The sequence below is a fragment of the Apium graveolens genome, chromosome 6 (genome assembly GCF_009905375.1).
Source record: "Apium graveolens cultivar Ventura chromosome 6, ASM990537v1, whole genome shotgun sequence".
NCBI lineage: Eukaryota > Viridiplantae > Streptophyta > Magnoliopsida > Apiales > Apiaceae > Apium > Apium graveolens.
Window position 1 is genome coordinate 97,949,565 of NC_133652.1, and position 19,597 is coordinate 97,969,161.

At 34.8% G+C, this 19,597-nt stretch overlaps 2 long non-coding RNA genes across 10 annotated transcripts; one reads left to right on the plus strand and one right to left on the minus strand.

The window, feature by feature from the left end:
- The first annotated feature begins 369 nt into the window (after positions 1-369).
- LOC141668222 (uncharacterized) lies at positions 370-1,918 on the plus strand. Its single transcript, XR_012552964.1, has 5 exons — positions 370-501; positions 921-1,198; positions 1,285-1,389; positions 1,474-1,561; positions 1,672-1,918. It is a non-coding gene; the product is annotated as an uncharacterized LOC141668222 (long non-coding RNA).
- Positions 1,919-14,626: 12,708 nt separating this feature from the next.
- Positions 14,627-18,918, minus strand: LOC141663879 (uncharacterized). Of its 9 annotated transcripts, none has more exons than XR_012551705.1 (6): positions 18,691-18,913; positions 18,526-18,613; positions 16,751-17,899; positions 16,385-16,590; positions 15,331-15,848; positions 14,627-14,895 (listed from the first exon to the last, which is right to left on the minus strand). It is a non-coding gene; the product is annotated as an uncharacterized LOC141663879 (long non-coding RNA). The 9 variants fall into 9 exon arrangements; XR_012551704.1 differs by having other exon boundaries at positions 18,526-18,591; positions 18,691-18,912; XR_012551709.1 differs by having other exon boundaries at positions 16,751-16,928; positions 18,706-18,899.
- Positions 18,919-19,597: the final 679 nt, after the last annotated feature.

Here is a 19,597-nt window from a genome sequence, read left to right on the forward strand (position 1 = left end):
GTTGGAAGGATTTCAAGGCGAATCTGGTTCGGCATTTTATGAGGTCGGGAAGGAACGCGTGTGAGACATATCCTTTCATCAACGAAGATGACTGGGAAACTTTTAAAACGATACATGAATCTGCCGAGTTTAAGGTAAGCATGAATCTGTCAAAACATTAATAGTTGCTTGAGTTAAATTTGATCACTTGCAATATTTTAATGCAAACCTCCTTTTGTTTTACATTCTTAAAAAATGTAGGAAGTAAGTGAAAAAGCAAAGGAAAGTCAAAAACACAACAAAGATCCACACTTTGTTGGAAAAGGTGGATATAGAGGAAACAGGGGCAAGTGGCGCCAAGATGATCCCATTGCTTCTTCAGACAAAACACAGTCATCCATTGATCCATCCATTCTATCGACTGAGCGTAGTTATGATTGGGTTAGAGCACGAACAAAAAAAAATGAAGATGGAAGCTTTTACATCCCTAATGACCATACTAAGGAAGTATTTCAGAAAATTGTAAGTAATTATAAGCTCAAGTGATCTCTTGATTTAACTGAACTTAGTGTTGACTGTAGTACAACTTTTGTTGAGCTTTGATTTGTTAAGGTTTTAATAGCTGGTTTGCTGAACAAAGTTGTTGATTAACTGTTTTTACAAATCTGCGCAGGATGACCCTTCATCACTAAAACTGCTGTAACTTTTTGTAGGAATTTTATTTTCACAAACCGTTTTTTGCATAAAAAACTAGACTCCGATATCTTTCCAATGGTATATAATTTGCTGCTCACAACCTTCTAGATCAGAACAGTTTATTGTCTGAAGTTTTGCAATCTGCTGATTTTAAATTTCCGATTTCTGTCTTTCACATTGCAGTTTTCAGTCTTTGCAGATTAGTTACACTATGTTGAGAGTTTTCACACTATTCTTGTGGACAGGGAGAGTTGCAAGGGCAAATATCTGATGGTTTATGGACTCCATGTGGTCACGATGACGTGCTGACTCGTGCACTTGGGAATAAGGAACATGGCGGACGCGTTAGAGGGGTTGGAGGAAGAGCAAAAATCAAGAGTGTATTTGGATCACAAAGAAGCAGACAAAGCGGAGTTGTATCGAATTTTTTATTCTTATATATAACAGGGCATATAAAGTTGCTACTAAATATGGTTGTAAGAAGAATAATCAAAATAACCTGGTCTGGTACGATGAAGTTCAGGTATTCCTACACTATTTGTTTTGGTCTTACAAGTCTTTTTCTAAATTTTTTTCTAGATTTTTAAATGTTTCAACTTTATTTTGTAGTGCCCTCAACAAAAAGGAGGTACTGAGTGTGGTTATTTTGTGATGAAATACATGAATGAGATAATCATGTTATCTCGTAAAGACCCTAAAACTAAGTGGAAGGAGGTACGTACATAACATGGAACAAATATTTTTATAGATAGTAAACAAATAAATTGTGTACATGTTAGCATTTCATTTTCTTGACAGGTTCTTGGAAAAGGATACACAAACGAGCAAATTGGAGAAATTCGAGATATTTGGGCAGATTTTTTTATTCGTGAATATATGTGATTAGGTACATTATTCTGGCTTTAATAAGTTCGAAAAAAAAAAATTCCATGATTTTTTACTCAGTATATATACATCACATATATACTTATTTGTTCTCACAAATTTTTGCTGTAGTGCTACGGTTGGGACTAGCTACTGCTAATCGGGAGTGTGATCATGTGTTAGTCTACATCAATTGTTAGATGGATACTGATTTCTTTTGGCATCGATTAATGATGGTTATCATGTGTACATGAAACATTTTGAAATGTATGGTACAATTAATTGTCATGCACATCAAGAATTTTTAAATATTATTGTAGATGATTTTCAAGTAATGGAACAACAGTTATTTTAATATTTTAAATCATTTGTTTAAGAATATTGGAGTGTAAGTTTTATTTACATTAAATTAATATTTGTTCAATATAGGGCAGGTATATTATCAATTTTCTAGCAAAATACGTCGGCTCAAAAAGGCAGGCGATGTATAAAATTCAGACATATACGCCGGTTAGTTAAAAAAGCGACATAAATAAGTGAACAATATACGTCGGTTTTAAAGTTTATACATCGACTACAAAAAATTTATACATCAGTCAATAGACTTTTATACGTCGGCGATAGAGAACATTATACGTCGGGGTTTTCATCTTTTACGTCGGTTTGAAAAGAGACGTATATTAGATATTTACGTCGCATTTTTAACCGCTGTAAAATCTTATGACTATATACGTCCCCCCTCTATACGTCGCCCTTTTGCCGACGTATAACACATATTTAACCGACGTAAAAGGCCAATTTTGTACTAGTGAAAGCATAGAGATCTAATACAAAAAATCTAGAGCTAAATGTGTTAATAACACCTAAACTTAATTGCAGAACATAATAGAATAGACAAAAGTGAACATACAAATATAAATATACACCGACATATCTATATAAATACACAATGGATGTAAATAAAGCTAAAAGAGAGAGAAATATGTTACCAATTGAAGGTTGGTTTCAAGTTCCAAAGCTTCAGACCTATAATAAAAGCTTCATTAAAATCAAAACATAAAATTTTGAAATAAATTTAAAATTTACATACATAATCAAACCAAACATTTGCTTTCTCGGCTCAATTTTAAGCTACTAAATTAAATAAGACCACCAATTTCTAGCCGGATTTGTAACGGAAAACTCCTTCCCTTTTTCAAACCATCGTCAATCGCTTTTACCATGGCCAGAATCTTCCACCAAGATCTAGATAAGGAGACGGAAGAGAGAGAGGAAAGAGATGGTAATAGAGAATACAATAGTAGAGTGGAGAGAGACAGAGCAAATCTCGATTCAGTGATTTTGTATTAGGTTTAAATTAGGTTTTACAAGAAAGGAGCGGTAAGAAATGAGACATATAGGGAGAGAGAGAGAGAGAGAGAGATGAAGGAGATGAAGTTTAATATTTGAGAGAGAGAATCAGAGTTTTTGAGATAGAGCGGAGGTTTGAGAGAGAATTACAATCGTGGTCTGAGAGAGAGACAACAAAGAGAGAGAGCCGCGAGTTGGAGAGAGAGAGAGAGCCTTGATGTGTGAGTCGAGGTTTGAGGGAGAGAGGGAGAGAGATAAAGATGGAGATGGAGAGAGAGAGAGATAGAGATGTATGGGTGTGTGAGTAAAGGGGGAAGGGGGAAATAATTTTTTAACTTTTTTGTTACCGGGGAAAATTTGGGTACTTAGCGGGGGAACTGAAACATTTATTTAGTCATTTTTTATTAATGGTTATAGACAACGGTTATCATAAATAACCGATGTTAAAGTGAAAAATATAATTTTTTTATTATTTTAAAATTGAACATAGACAACGGCTACTATGTAAAATTGATGTTAAACAGGCTTTTAACATCGTTTTTTTTTAAAACCGATGTTAAATATCGGGTGCATTACATACCGATGTCTAAGCACCGATGTCGTATCTACTATTTTTAGTAGTGAAGGTATTATTTATACCTCTTTTTTTGTATTAACTGTTAAATATAAATTTTAGCCATTTTTTCACCCAAACATAACTTTTATGTTACAAATTGTGTTAAATACAAATTTTAGCCCTAATTGATAAAGATTGTGTTTTTATTATTGTTTAAAGTGTTTGATATGATAAACAAGAATCTTGAAGCTAATCTTTAGTTGGGTTGCTTTAATTTTGCCCTAGCTTTTATTTTTAAAGATCAAAGATGCTGTTTTTTTATTAAGGTGGTGCTTATGTGTGTAGCAGTGAGTAATGTGCATACAATTTGTATATATCGAGAGAAAGAAGTTAATCATGCATTTTCTAATTTAAATATATATTGTTTCTGATAAAGTCCAAATGACCTCATCTGTTAATCATGCATTTTCTAATTAAAATGTATATTATTTCTGATTAAGTCCAAACAACCTCATTTCTTAATCATGCATGTTCTAATTTAAATGATATTATTTCTGATTAAGTCCAAATGAAATTTAAATATTAATTCGGCTAGATGCTCAATCAATCAGATGATCGCGAATGATGCGTTTTATTTTCTAATATTCAGTAACGTTCACTAATAATCATATACTATCTAATTTCTCATTGTTACCATCCAAATAAAGTAGTCGATTAATCATGTATTTTACTGATTTATTTATCTACACTTGCAGTTACCACCACCATCACCGCTCCCCATGTTTCTTAAAAGAAACATGGAAAAAGTGAAAAAGGCTCGATGTAGAGGGGATGCTGATAAAATGGTATGTTATTACCATTGCTTTTGATCGATTAGTCACCTTTTCTGATTTTCACCTATTTAAATTTATAATCTATTTAATTGTATACCGATGTCTTGTAGTTGCCACCACCTCCACCACTATGCGAGTATGAAAAGTTGAAACTGGATAAAATGAGGGCAAATAATGAAGTTTATAAATCACTCGGGTTGCCTCAAATATTTTCTACTTTTAAAGATGCAGTGGAGATGAGTAGTAAATCAAAAGGTAAAAAAGGGAAAGAGACAACTATTGAGGAAGACGACTCATAATATGTTCGGCAAATGAAGGGGACATTCAAAGCGATGATTCGTCTGAGGTATACGTTATTTGATTTTTTTTTTTTGTTTATTGTTGGCTTAATTCACTTTAATACCAAGTATGGTTAATTAATTCTAAACACAAATGGCAGGACATTGAATCTATTAAGAAAAAGAAAATTGATGTTGGGCCAAGGACTCGTTCACGAGCCAATGCAGCCCCTGGAAAATATGGCACTGCAACTGAGAGTGCAGCTACAAGGGCTTATTGTCCACAACCTGTTAAACCAAAATCCACCAAAATTCTTAGACAGTCAAGCAATGATGGACCAGCTCCTGGTAAGTTTGCTGCTTACTTCGCATTACGAGACCATCAAATGAATAAATATGAAGCTCCGATGAATTAGAATGTTGTTGAATTCGAAATGGAACAGAATGCAGATGAGGAAGTCCAAGAAGGTAACATGTATTCGTATTTTTGGTTAATTGTCATTTTATGTTTAGTAATACAGTTTCACTGATCGTACCTTATTTTTTTGTACATGGTATATTAAGTACATGCTCCTAGAAAATGTAGAGGACCGACAAAAATGACTAGGGTTCATGGAAGGAACCCTAATGAGAAAGTGGTCATCTCTTTGAATGCAAAGGGTCAAGCAATTTCGGATATAGAAGGAAATGTAGCAGAGCTAAGTAATTTCTTGTGGACATTGGCAAGGGATAATGTGTCGCTGACTTATGTCAATTGGCACGTTGTTCTCGATCAATTGAAACAGAAATTGTGGGAGTATACTCTGGTGATTTCCATGCTCTATAACATAGATTAAATCACTTTCCAAATTTCTACATTATATTAATAAATTATAGATTCTTTTTATGCTTAATATATTACAGGGCAAGTATGTTATTCCCGATGAAGGAAGGAAATGGGTTTATACTACCCTTAGTAATGCTTGGAAACTACACAAGGCTCGTGTAAAAAAAGCTCATTACACTAAATGCAACACCAATGAGGACAAACTGGATAATAGACCAAACCGGGTCCCATTGGAGGATTTTAAAATGCTGTTAAAGTACTGGGGGGATGAGGCAGTTCAGGTAGTAAATAGAAAAACCTTAATTACTTAAATAGTTGCTTAACAGAAACTGGCATGATCTGTGTACTTGTTTTTATTTTATGAAAACTTGTCAGATCTGGGTATTTTTTTGTAATTTTACAGAAATTGGCTAGGGAAATTGCTGAGCATCGCAAGTCATTGGTTGAGACGCACATGTTGGGTCGTAAACCTGTTGTCCTAGTTGTTGAAAAATTGGTAATTGTTTTTCATTTTGCAAGTTTATTTTTAACACAATGATTTACATTATGGTTGTTTTTTATCGTAAATAGGTCATATATTTTATCGTGTCCTTTTAGGTATGCTTGTGTTATGTAAGAATTTTTATATATTATTTATAACATGATGGGTTTTTTATTTAAGTGTGAAGGTTTTATTCAAGTGTGGTTGTTAAATAGATTTTTGTTTGTTTAGGGAAACAAAGATTAGTCTAAAGTTAAGTTTTTTATCTATATGACAGTAGGAGTACTAAATAGTTAATACAAACATATTTCCAGGTTAAATTTTTCCTGCATCCATATTTAAAAATCTTGTTTCCTTTCTATTTTTTTTACTGATATTAGGGTTTTTGCATGCTGTCCTCTGAAGGATATTTACTCATGCATGCATCTCTTTTAACTTAGTTCACATTTTGCTCTAAGTGCCTGTGTATCCTAGGTTTTGAATCTGTTTTTGCAGTATGGTTACAGATTTATGTCTTTTTCGATAAACGATTATGTCTTGATTGTACAGTCGTAATTTTATGTCTTTTCAGATCTAAATCCTGTAATGCTGAATATTACTCCCTCTGTATTTTGCACTGATCAGTCTTTAAAAACCATGATTTTGCACTGATCAACTTAGTATATTTGATTATTTAAATACCCCTGTTTTTTAGGCATTTAAAGGACTAATTTTGTACATTTTTGACATAAAAAGGCTGATCCGAATCTTGAGCATCTAAGCGATGCTCAAATATATTCAATCACTCATAAGTGAGAAGAAGGGCGGGAATACAAGTCAAATACTGAACAAATGAAGGAGAAACTTGTAAGTATATTTTATTGTATAGAGGTAGTTTATATTAATGGCATATTTAGCTACTACACTAACCAATTTTTGCAGGCAAAAATTAAGAAGTTAATGGAAGAGGGAAAGGAGGCTGAAGCAAATGCCGTTGCTTCTGATGGAAAGGCCCATGCACCTAACTGGCTACTTGGAAGGACCGGTACTAAGTCGGTCTCGACGTCAACTAAGGTCTCAACTACACAGCAAGTACAAGAGTTAACTGAAAAGATAAGCGTCCTTGAGAGCGAATTGGAGGCCAAGTTCAACAGGAAATTACAGGAGAATATGGCTTGGATGGTGAAAAAATTGGGAGAAGCAAATCCTGGTATGACATTCAATCTCGAAGACGTATGTGCCACGGTTTTCAGTGATCAAGAGGAAAATGGTACTCCTATCACTCAGGGCACTCAAGGCACTCAAGGCGCAACTTCTTAGTGACTTTGTTCTTTGGTTTTTCTGTTCATTTGAAGAAAGATTTGATGTACTTTTGGTGTTTTAAATTTATAATTGGGTGTATGTAGTTTGGTACTTTCATATATTTAGAACTTGTTGGATACCCGATAGGGCTGTTTATGTTGGATGCCCGATAGGGCTGTTTTTGTTAGATGCCTGATAAGGTTGTATTGTTGGATGCCACTTATGGCAGGTATCATGTAAAAACAGACCTGTTATGTCCAAATTTTATGTTTGCAAGTGTTGTATTTTCCAGAATATGATGTTGCATATTGCATTATATTGTGTTGTATTTGATTATAATACTGTTGCAACTTAAAAAATAGTGTTGCATAATATGGTATATACTGTTGCAATTGAATGAAAATAGTGTTGCATATGCATCAAAATTGTGTTGCATAAACAATGTGGGCTCCACATATAACATGACAAAAAGGGTCCCACTGCTGATGTGGCATTGCGGGCCTCACATGCTGACGTGGCATAATGGCCCCAAAGCTGACGTGGCAGGATGGGGCCCAGCTGACGTGGCATGCTGACATGGCATGTTGATATGGCTCTGGGACCCCCTGTTTCTGACGTGGCATCTGATGTGTCAGTTGCCACGTAGGACCAAGTGTACTATCCTGTCAGGTCTAATGCAATACTTTCTGTTGTTGCAAATAGGTGATTTACTGTTGCAAAATCCACCTGATGCAATACTTTCAAGTGTTGCATAAAATGTTGCATTAGGTGTCTACGGCCACTTCCACATTGGCAACCCCCCCTTGGTGTTGCCTATTATCTTATGCAACACCATTTGGGCCTTATGCAACTCTATAGTAGGGGTTGCTTATGTGCACTTATGGCGTAGTGTGCAAACACCCAACGCATATGACTGTGTTGTCACTGTCAACAGATATTTGAATTTGATCATCCGTCGGGTACATGCTTGTCATCCATTGGGTAGCTTTCTTGATCATCCGTCGGGTAGCTTTGTTGATCATCCATCGGGTAGCTATTTTGTCACTTGACTCCATTTCATTTATAAAAAATTGTAAGACATCTTATATTTACAATTAATCAAGCTATTCTGCATATCCACTAGTAGTTAACATGACTCATATGCTACTACAGACTTTATATAACTTTGTTTGCAAACTTGTGCTACAATACTTATTATTACATAAGCTTCTCACTCGATGGATGTCAATTTGTCATCCGTCGGGACTATATTAAATCATCCATCGGGACTATATTTGATCATTCGTCGAGTGCTACAAAATACACTAAGTTAAATCTACTCAGGTGTTTTTTTTAACTTATAATCAAGTTCACAACATGTTCCTAACAATCTCCCCCAATTTATGTCTACTGGAATTGTAGCCATAAATTAAAAGAAACTTGATGATAATAAAACACCCTAAAAATACAGATTGAAAATAGCAGATAAAACTGATAAGTGCTACAATTCTTATTGAAAATTGAACAAAGCAAAGTATACAAAGAAGTTGCTCACAATCATTATCAAGGTGCTCCTCTAGTCTGAGTAGATAAGTCTATTTCCTTGATTGTCTGGATTTCTTCCCAAGCCTCTTGTTGTTCTCTTCTATCTAATTTTGGAGTTGTCTGTGGAAGTCAAGTTCATCGTCTTCTGAGAGATCTAGCATTTATTGCATTTCCAATAGAGTCTCATTGCTAGAGATACTCCACTGGTCCTCCAATCTGAAGAATCTTCTTACTCCCTTTTCATCCCTAAATTCCATCAACCAATAGGGCCTCAAATGCAATCTCTTTCCTGTGAAGGGAATTGACAGAGTTTTTGGTAGTGCATCTTTGGCTCTATTACTCCTCAGCTCCTCATTCTTCTTTAGAACTAATCTCCTTGCAGTTATATTGTATCCAAAGTTCTTTTTAAAAGATGAGTAGATCTTTAGTAGAACTGATTGGCTTTCTAGAAGAATCCTGTGAAGTGGCCATATTATCTCTTTTCCTCCCTTATATTTAAACACCATCCTTTCAGGAAGATATTTGTGAGCATCAATTCCTTTTATTTCTTCCAATTCATCTAAGTAGAGGTTTATGTCAGAGAACTCCTTGATGTCACAGATGTATAACAAATCTCCCTTATTGACTGTAGATTGAGTTTTGGTTAGGGTCTTGGATCTAAGAGTCACATGCTTCACTTTTTTGCTTGCTCTAGTCTTTGTCTTCTTTGGCTTGTTGAAGATAGGAAAATTTAGCTCAGGAATTGGCAAACTATCCCAGTCTACTGGCTCATCCTTAGGAATAATGAGCTCACCATGAATGTTCCTAGTTGGATCCACCACCTTGAATTCTTCAAATAACACTGAGGGTTTTGATGTCTGAGTTAAAGTTGTAGACTTTTTGGGAATGTAGTCTTCCATTTCCTCATCACTGAAGTCCAATTTTCTTTTGGAGTGGAGCTTGTATCTAAATCTTCCTTTCTATTGTGGTTCATTTTGCACTTTCTGATTTGAGGTTCAGTAATTAAAGACGGTTGTGCAGAAATCTCAACTGTTGACTTTACAGCTTGAAGTTTGGCCAAGATAGCAGTTTTCTCCTTCTTTTGTTTAAGCTTCTTAGCATCTAAGGCAGCTTGCTTCTTTTCTTTCCTGATTCTTTCCTTCTCTTCCTTTTTAGCTTCTACAAACTGAGGGTGTTCGGCCACCACACAGATTTCTTTACCATTTCTATAAATCTTGGCAATTCTTCGTTTAAGTGTTGAATAAGTAGGATCCTTGAAAAATACAATTGACCTAGCCAACAGCTTTTTCTCATCTGGCCTAGGTGTCTTATACACAACATCCATAGGATTTTTGTCTGAAAACCTTGAGTAGTTTATTTTAGGCTTCATAATGAGATCTGCTTTTGGAGATTTGATGCAAGAAGATTGGCCTTTTTCAAGATAATTCATACTAATTTCATTCACAGAAATCTGCTTGACTTGAGAGTGATGATTGAAGACTTTGTCTGATTTCTGAATTGGCCCAAACTTTTACTGAATTACTCCATCTATCTTTTTCCATTAATCATCTAGTTCCTTCTCCACAGCTGTAAAATCAAACATCTTAGGGATTGATTGTGACTTAAGCTTAGCAGCTGCTATGTGGATCAGATTAATGTTGTCCAATACTGGTGGCTTTGGCAGAGTAATTTCTGGAACAATTACTTGGCTGATTTGTACATTTACCACTATCCCCCCTCACTAGATGGCTCTGCTTGATTGACTTGAGATAATGATTTCTCCCCCTTTTTATTATCATCAAGTAGAGTGGAGGAAGAAGATTGTGCCGCCACTAGCTGTTATAGCAATTGAGTTTGCTGTGCTTGATGTAGATGTATAGCTGTGAGAGAAGCTTCCACAGCAGTCTTCCTTTTATCCAAGGACTCTACCTTTGTGGCAAGATCAGAGTTCTTCCTTAGTTATCTTTTAATATCAATCATTGTTGCTTCTGGAAGTTTAGCCCCAATCTTTCAGAAATGTCCTTCTTCATTTGATCAACCTCATTTTTTATAGAAGTGATATTCTGATTGTGTTAAAAGCCTTGAGTTTGTTGTAACTGAAGAGAAGCAAGGTGTGCTTGTAGGAGCTTCTTGGTGCTAGAATTTGTTGTTGATTGAAGAGCAGATTGTGTCTGACTGATGAGTTGAATGGGGGTGGTCTTGAAATTTTGATCACATTTCTTTGAAAATGCCCAGGTTGGCATACCAGATCTGGAACTAGGGCCTACTTCTCCCCCTATGTCCAGTAGATCCTCTTCACTATCATCATCCTCATTACTAAAGAATTTTTCTGACCCACCAGCCTTATAATCTATGTCATCACCAGCTGTAGAATGCATATCTGTGATGACATCCTTTGCTCTTTTCATGGATTGAGTGGTGTGTACCAAATTTAGCATATTTTCTGCATTTTCATTGCCCTGTCCAGCCAAAAGTTGATATGCTGGAACAGGATGAGTAAATGTCTCAACATCCAAAGAGGTGGAATCTATAACAGCTTTACTATGCTGAGATAGTTCCTCTAAGTCTGCTTCATTTACATTCATTGACTCACTAACAATGATGTCCACCCATATTTCTCCTGTACCTGCATTTCTCTCATGATCTCTCTGTTCTTGCATCAAGGGATCCCCTGGCTTCCCACCCTCACACCCTCACCTTCACCATCTAAGGTGGGACTCCTCTCACTCACTTTTTCCAGTCCTAAAAAAATGGACTGCATTTATTCGCTCATATTCTCTCCTTTTGCCTGGGAGCAACCCAGCCTCTCACTCAGTTCACTCCCTTCCCTTAGTCCTAAGAGGGATTGCACTACCACTAAGTCTTATGCACTTGTGAGAATTAAAGAAATTGGAAGTTGTGCAGAGACACCCGACGGATGATGAATATCCATCGGGATAGTAGTATGGCTATCCGACGGATGACTGTTGTTAGGCTTATCCGTCGGGATACAATCACTACTCGACGGATGATGAATATCCATCGGGATAGAAGAAATTAATGAGTTTGGAGTGGAGACTATTATAGACTCTGTGCAGATTGATGAAAATTTAGGCACAGATGTCTTAATAGACTCAGAAAGAAATGGCAAGTGAGCCAACAAATCATCTAAAAGATGATGCCCACTTGCTTGGATTTTTGGATTCTCTACAAGAGTTAAAAATGGAGAATTTGGAAGTGATGTATTGATCATGTCAATATCCAGTGAGTGTGTGGGTGAATTTGGTGTTTCTGGTGCTTCAATTGTTAAAGATTTTGGCTGTGACTTCACATTTATTGGAGCCACATCAATCTGACTTTGAGAAGGTGTAGTGACCGGGTCTTTAGCTCCAGTTTGCACTGTGTGTGTTCCCTGTGCATACCCAAGGGTTTTTGATCTTTTCTTTCTAGCATAAGTTTGTGGTGAACTAGTGTCCCTACCCCTCTTGGCCTGTGCTCCTTGTTGGGAGGTTGTTTAAATAGTAACATCCTTTTGGGAGGATGAAACTAGAATTGATCTTAATTCCTTATTAACAACCACAGTTTGTTAGGAAGTTACGGTGTGGCTAGGCTTGGTTACACTCATCTCACCAGCCTTATCCTTAGGGTTTCTTTGATTTTCACCATATCCCTCACCTTGCTCACTCACCTTCACACCCCCTCTTTGTGTTTAGTATATTTTACAACTAATTTCTTTTCAAAGAAACCAGAGGAGACTTTCTTGGACTTGGATTTTGAAATTATTGGATTAGTAGCTTGGGTAGGCATCTGTTGGGTCATTGACACAGATGCCATAGCTACACTAGAAGGCAAAGAAATATGTGATGTTGGAAGAGTGGAGACAGTAGAGTTTACCTCACTTACCTGAGGACCCTCCATGACTGGGAAATAGAAGAGAGGCACCTCTTTGTGGTGATTAGTCCAGTTGAGATCTGCAATAATCCTCCTTTCTTGAACCCAAGAATTTAGCTTGTTGGTTGGGTTCTCAATTGTTATGTTCTCAATAAGATGGTTAGCAAGCATCATAAAAAATCTAGCATAATAGACACTTTTACCTCTCATATTAAGCTCTCCTAACTTATATCCTAACTCAAAAAAGACCAAGTCACTGAAATTATAGTACTTATCAGTAACTAGCATGTAAAGCATGTTAAGCATGGAAATGTTAACAAAGTCAAAGTTACTAATCTTACCAGAGAATACCTTAGTTACCACATCACACAAAAAGCTCTATTCCTTTCTAAGACCTAACCTCCTAATTTCACTTAACTTAGAGGTAGTAAGTGCATAGCCCATGGAATTTAGCATGTTAACTATATCTTTGTCTGTGTGTGGAATAGTAGCAGTATTATCAGGGATTCAAAAGCATGCCTTGACAATGTCACTATTAATGCAAAACTGCTTACCTTTGAGAGTGAAAGTGATGGTCTTGTCAGTAGAGTTGTACACTGCAGTTGTCCATATCTCCTCCACAACTTCATAGTAGATAGTGGGTGATTCCAGCATAACATAACTGAGTTTACAGCTTTTCACAATATCCATCATCTTGTGAAACTCTCCATATTGTTGAATCTCCTTGTTTACAAGAGTTATGAAGTTGTTCTTTTCATAGATCTATCCACTTTGAGACATGATTTTGACGATTGGTGCCATTGTTAGAGACTAAGTAATTTGCAGAGAGAATATTTTCTTTGGAGAAGAAAGGAAGTTAGAGCAATTGATTTGAGAATGATAAAAGAGTAGATTAAAAATGAATTCTGCTTTTATACTATCTCAGAAATAAACTGTCAAAAATAATAAACTGAAAAAAGTAACCAATCAAAATAGCCCAAAATAGCCGTTTAAAATAAATAAACTGTAAAAATTCTGTCACTTATCCGTCGTGTCATGCTTACAAACTGTAAGTATACTCGATGGATAATGTTCAAAGTTTTAATGGCTAAGACTGAGACAATTCGACGGATGAGGATAAATCAGTTATCCTTCAGGTTATAAAATAATCCAGAAAAGTAATTAATTTCTCTTAACAAATAATATTCCGACGGATGATCAAACTCGATGGATAATGAACATCCGTCGGGATGTAAATTTTGACTTGGCCAAAATTTCATCCAAAGCTGAAAACTCAATTAATTTTCTGGCTGCATTAAAGCTTGTAAAAATATCTGTAAAAATTCAAGAATAATTAAGCATACCTAACTCACTTATCAACCTTGAAAAGGTGGATTCATTAAGTGGCTTGGTGAATATATATCTACAAGCTGCTTTTCACTTGGAACAAAATGAAGTTCCACAGTACCATTCATCACATGTTCCCTTACACTACAAGAAACAGGTCAAAAGACATCGGTTGTAAACCGATGTTAAAATTTTTTAAAAGCGATGTCTTTGCATGTGTAGAGAAAGGTCCAGAGTTTTAGACATCGATTTTAGACCGATGTCTAAGATACCAGTAGACAACAGTTCTAACTTAGAAACTGCTGTCTTTTTTCTAATATATTACATTTTAACACATAATCACGAGTTCAGTAATAGTTTATCTTTTAATTTCAATCAATTTAAGCATGTGACACACAAAGAAAAAAAGACAAAAACAACATTTATGAAGATTTGGACGTTGTAAATAAGTACTTTTAACATCGTTTATTTTATGAACTGATGTAAATTATAGTATTAGACATCAGTTATGTAAGCTTGTATTTATGATGACTTTTGAACTGTTGTTAAAGATATAATTTAACATCGATCATCTTAAACTAAACTGATGTTTTGTTCATAAGAGACATTGGTTGCTATATAATAAGCTGATGTCAAACCTCCATAGGACATCAGTTATTTGTTAGGTTTGATTGGTATATGAATCATGTTATTGCATACATATAAACCAAAACTATATCGCAATAGCCAAATCTATTTTCTTCAACAAATATCTAATACCACCAGTTTTTTAACATCCAAACATTCAATATATTCTAATATTTTGTAGTGTTAGCACCAGTTTACATCCAAACATCCACCAAAATACAAACATCTACATTATGATCATTACACATAATTAGCTTTTACCAAAATATAAACATCTACATTACAAAATTTGTTTGTGCAAAACTATGCTACATGCCTACAAGAACAAAATGTAGTTGGATGCTACAATACCATTCCCGTGAAGCTTATAACAAGTAGACTCTTCCTTCCATGCTTGTCCATCGCGGAAGATGATACAGTTGTTCCTGCAACATAATTACAAACCAATCACTTCAACTGTTATTAGATACTATGAACTTACATAGATAAAATCATTTCATTTCCCAACGAGAGCACTGGTAAAATAAGAGACTTTACCAGCACTGCAGAAAACATAATTTGAGTAATATACAACAACGTTATACTAGCCAACTGTTTGAACAGGAAGAGTGCAACACCAATATTGACAACTACAATGAAAATTGTATCGATCAAAGATCATAATGTTCTATCAATTCACTTCAGTAAACAATCAGTATCAGCTACAAACCTGAACGATATAATTTTTATATTGATCTTATGCCACATTATATATAATGCATAAATATGGCCCTGGTACTCAGTTTGAAATAATAGGAAAATGATTTAGAATTTGGCATTGGTAAAATGAACCATTTCTAAGATTGAAAATTTTAAATTACCTGAACAGTGGAACGAGCAACCGTATCTTGTAGATTGTAAGTTTCTCTGCTTGCAGGTAACCACTCACCCCCATTCATCAAGACCAGTCAGCTTTAATTTGAGAGCAAAAATATTGAGAAGCGTAGATTGGATTATTATAAGAAACTAACCCCACAACAAAGAAGTGGTGGCCATCAATGTCATGACTGCACGCTATCTTCTGAGTTCTCAAATACAACTTCAACAAATCCCCTAAAATCAGCGGTCGATCATTACAGAAGTATGGAGAGAACCACCACTGCTAGAGGGGCTATATGGGATACTCCCAATGGTGAAGACACCTGGTATATTGAAGTAGTCTGCGAGTTTAAGTGGTATGTCTACTGCTATGAAGGATGCACCATTGACAGCATATCATTTCTTTCCATCTATGACCGGGGCAGAGTTTTCCAGTAGTATAGTCCGGGTTGTGTTTATTAATCCATTATAGTAAGATTTTTGAGGATTGGGTCTTGGTCCACTTGCTGTCAGGTTCTTCCTGTTATATAAAAATAAATCACAAGAGAAACACCATAAATACATAAGGAAAACATAACACAGATTTGATGATTACAATTATAAGAGCACCAATCTACTACTTCAGAAACACATAAAAACCATTTTATAGTAACTTATTCGGATTAATATGACTTGAACTACAAAAGTAAAAAACTTCCCTTTCTTTTTCTAATTTTTCATAATCTACATCATATGAGATTCTAAGAGTAAGAATATAGTGACATTCCTTTTATCTCGCACTCTTTATAAAAACAACTCTGAGACAACTTTTAAAGCCTAGATAGAAAAATAATCGGCAATATGTTCTTCTACTTCATGAATGCTCTCTTTTGGCAAGTAGCCCCCTCCATCTTACTTGGGTAATTATTAATCCTCTATTGAGACGTTTATAACGAAAGGGAGCTTTAAGACAACACCACCGAGACCAAATTACTTGTTTCAGGTCTCAGAACTGAATTGTTCAGTAGTATAGTATTTATGTATTTAGACTGTATGATAACTGATGAAACCTTGAACCTGAATTATTGTTGCAGCTTTGGCCTGCTTCTTGCATTTAATTTGTTTATGAGCATCCATTGCCCATAAACCTGTTTGCAGAACAAGCACATAGATCCAGAGTTTGGTAAAAGCTTTCCACTTCTGATATTTACAAATAGCCTTCTGAACCTTTGTGGAAGCTAACTCTAATTTCATCCCCTCGAATTGGTTTCCAACCAATTTACCTAGCATTGGGTGGAAAACAATAAGATATTTTAAATACCAATATATAGGACTTGCATATATAATAAAAAAATCATATAATATGCTGATACTTGATATTACTGAATTAATAATTTTAAAAAAATGTAGTTTGTAGCAGTAAAATAGTTCAGATGTATTTACCTCTACAAAATGACTGTAAGCAAATGGCAGCTTCTCGCAAAGCTAAAAAATGTTTCCGAGTACTATGTGTTTTTGCTCTCCTTTGTATACGGTTGGCTGCATCACTAAGTACCTATATTCTTTGGGCATCTAACTCATGCACTTGACCAGCTCTTAGAAATATCTTTGTTATACCTATCTGTAAAGCCATCTTATGTTCAGGAAATTTAACAAATATGGCCAATAATAAAAGCCATAAAAATTATAGGAATGGAAAGAAAAATATGCAAGCCCTGTTCTTGTTGAGGCATCTTGGGGGATCAACTGCTTCACACAATTGGTGAAAACATTTTCAAACTTGAAGCTGTAAAGACCAATGCAAGCATAGTCATGACATTCTCAGAATAGAAACCAACACAGTTTTGCAATGGTTGAATATAGAGCAGGATTAATTAATGCAGCAGCAGAAACAGTTGATTTCGCTTGCCTGATATCCCAATCAAAAAACAAAAATGCCTCCATTTCTCGGTGAGTTTTAGTTTCCCTTGTTTTCTGCGTGAAAATACCTATCAAATCCAATTTTTTCAGAAACTCACCACCCAATGCACCAGATCCAACAACAAAATCTGAGCATCTTCGAGTTTCTTTTGCAGTTTGGGCCCAACACTAATATTTGGGCATCATATAACGGCCATTTAGTTGTTTAAATCTTTGATATCAGTTATGAATATTTATCAGCAAGTCTTTTCTTTTTACATGTTTAGGAAGCAAAAGTTTTGTAAATATCATTTCAGGGAAGCAAGAGTCAATAAATAAGGTTAGTACTTTGGTTATTTATAATTTTGAGCATTTTGATGTTTTCCTGCTTTTCAGGTTCACAACTGAAGACCAGATAGTACTCTGACATTAATTTTTTCTCATATATATACCTGGACTGCCTTTCAAGCTTCATCTTGCTACTTTTTCCATGCTCTTAGATTTTCATACCTTATTGCGGAATGCTACGATTTTAGATAAAGTAAATGTTGCCCCCTTATTGCTTTATAGTAGTCCGTTATTCGAATTTGTGAACATGGAAAACAAAGCTGATAATTATCTAAAGCTGATAATGTCTTGTACTTGTAATTTGTAAACCTCAGTCAAGCATAAGCAAAGATATAAAAGAGCTACCTGTTTCAGAGAAACTGGAAATGTCAACTTGCCACAAACCTCTAGATTTCTAACAATATCGTTGCACATACTCCTCCATGATTTGCAAACAGCAGGGCGTGCAAATTGCGAAATATTCGTACATAAATCTTATACGATATTTATTATAGTAAATTAACTCTTATAGTTAAACTATAAACAGTCTATTGATGTTTCTTTTACTATAATTTTGTAAATAAACATTATATTCACTTCACTCATATGACAATTTGAACATTTCAAATGTAGGCTGGTTTCATTTGTACATGATCTTCAATTCTATAATATATAAAACATAGTAATAAACACCTAAAACATAGTAATATGCACTTGATATCTCAACTTAACAACATATTCTAAGATAAACATGTAGTTGTTTACAAGCATACAAAACTTTAGACAACAAACATATCTCTTCAAGGAAAAGCACAAAGGCTGAGAAGTCTAACCTGCTTAACACATTTTGTTATCAAGTAATCAAAACCAAAAACACATACACATTCACTATAATCCAAATATATCACTTAATCGAGATAATCAAATAATCAAACATTAGTTCATCAAAATTCAAAAAATCTAAAATTACGAAATCGAGGAAACAAACTCACGGAAATTTCAGCGAGAAATGCAGCCAAATCTTCGCAGCAGCTTCCGCAACTCTATATACTTCAGATCTTTAGAAACCAAAAATAAACTCTGAAAACCCAAACCAAAGAAGCTTAACATATGAAAATAAACTAAAGAAATTATGAAGAAACGGTACATAATCTTACTAATTGAAAGCTAACCAAGAATCCTAAGATGGGTTGAAATAATCTGGCTCAGTTTGTACTTAATTTCAATTAGGGTTCATATCTTCTTAGAAAGCGGTTTTTTGTCCCTACAACATTTTTGCAATCATACAACTGTTTTTTTCCGTTGTCTGACAGGTAAAATTTCCGTTGTCTATCCAACACTCGTATGATCGAAGGTTGGACAACGGTTGTTAATACAGTTGTAATAAGGGAGATTCAACAACAATGTTTAACACTGGTTATAATCTGGATGACACAACGGTTATTTTAGAAAAACTATTGTTGGAACCCTTTTAACATGACAGTTTTCTTAGTAATAAAACGGTTTATTTACGTCTAGAAAAGTTCTAAATTTTCTTTCCAATTTTAAGTATCTTTTTTAAACAACAGTTATTTTATCCATCTATTGTTTATATAAGAGAAGAACACCAGTTATTTTCAAAGGAAATAATATAAATATCTTTTAGACAACAGTTTTAGGGTGATGTTATAATGCAAAAGAGATAACGACTAAATTTTCGGGAACCATTGAAGAAACCTTTGTAACACAACAGTTTTACTAAGTAATAGACAACGGGGAGTCATTGGCAAGAAAAAGTTCAAAAGCAATTCCTTTATTATTCAAGCAATGGTTTATTTAAAGCAACAGTTGTGTAAAATCTTTTAAACCAATTCTTTTTATATTGTGTTCTAATTCATGTCTTCATAGTTTAAACAACAGTTAATAACTAACTGGTATTATTGAATTGTTGTTTAGACAATGGCTTATATTTTGACATAATTATGTACTTGAGGTAACCGTTGTCCGAAAATGATACAATGGTTAGTATTGTTTTAAAAAACCATTATCTTATTAGGTATAAGCATTTTGCATATCAATTTCATA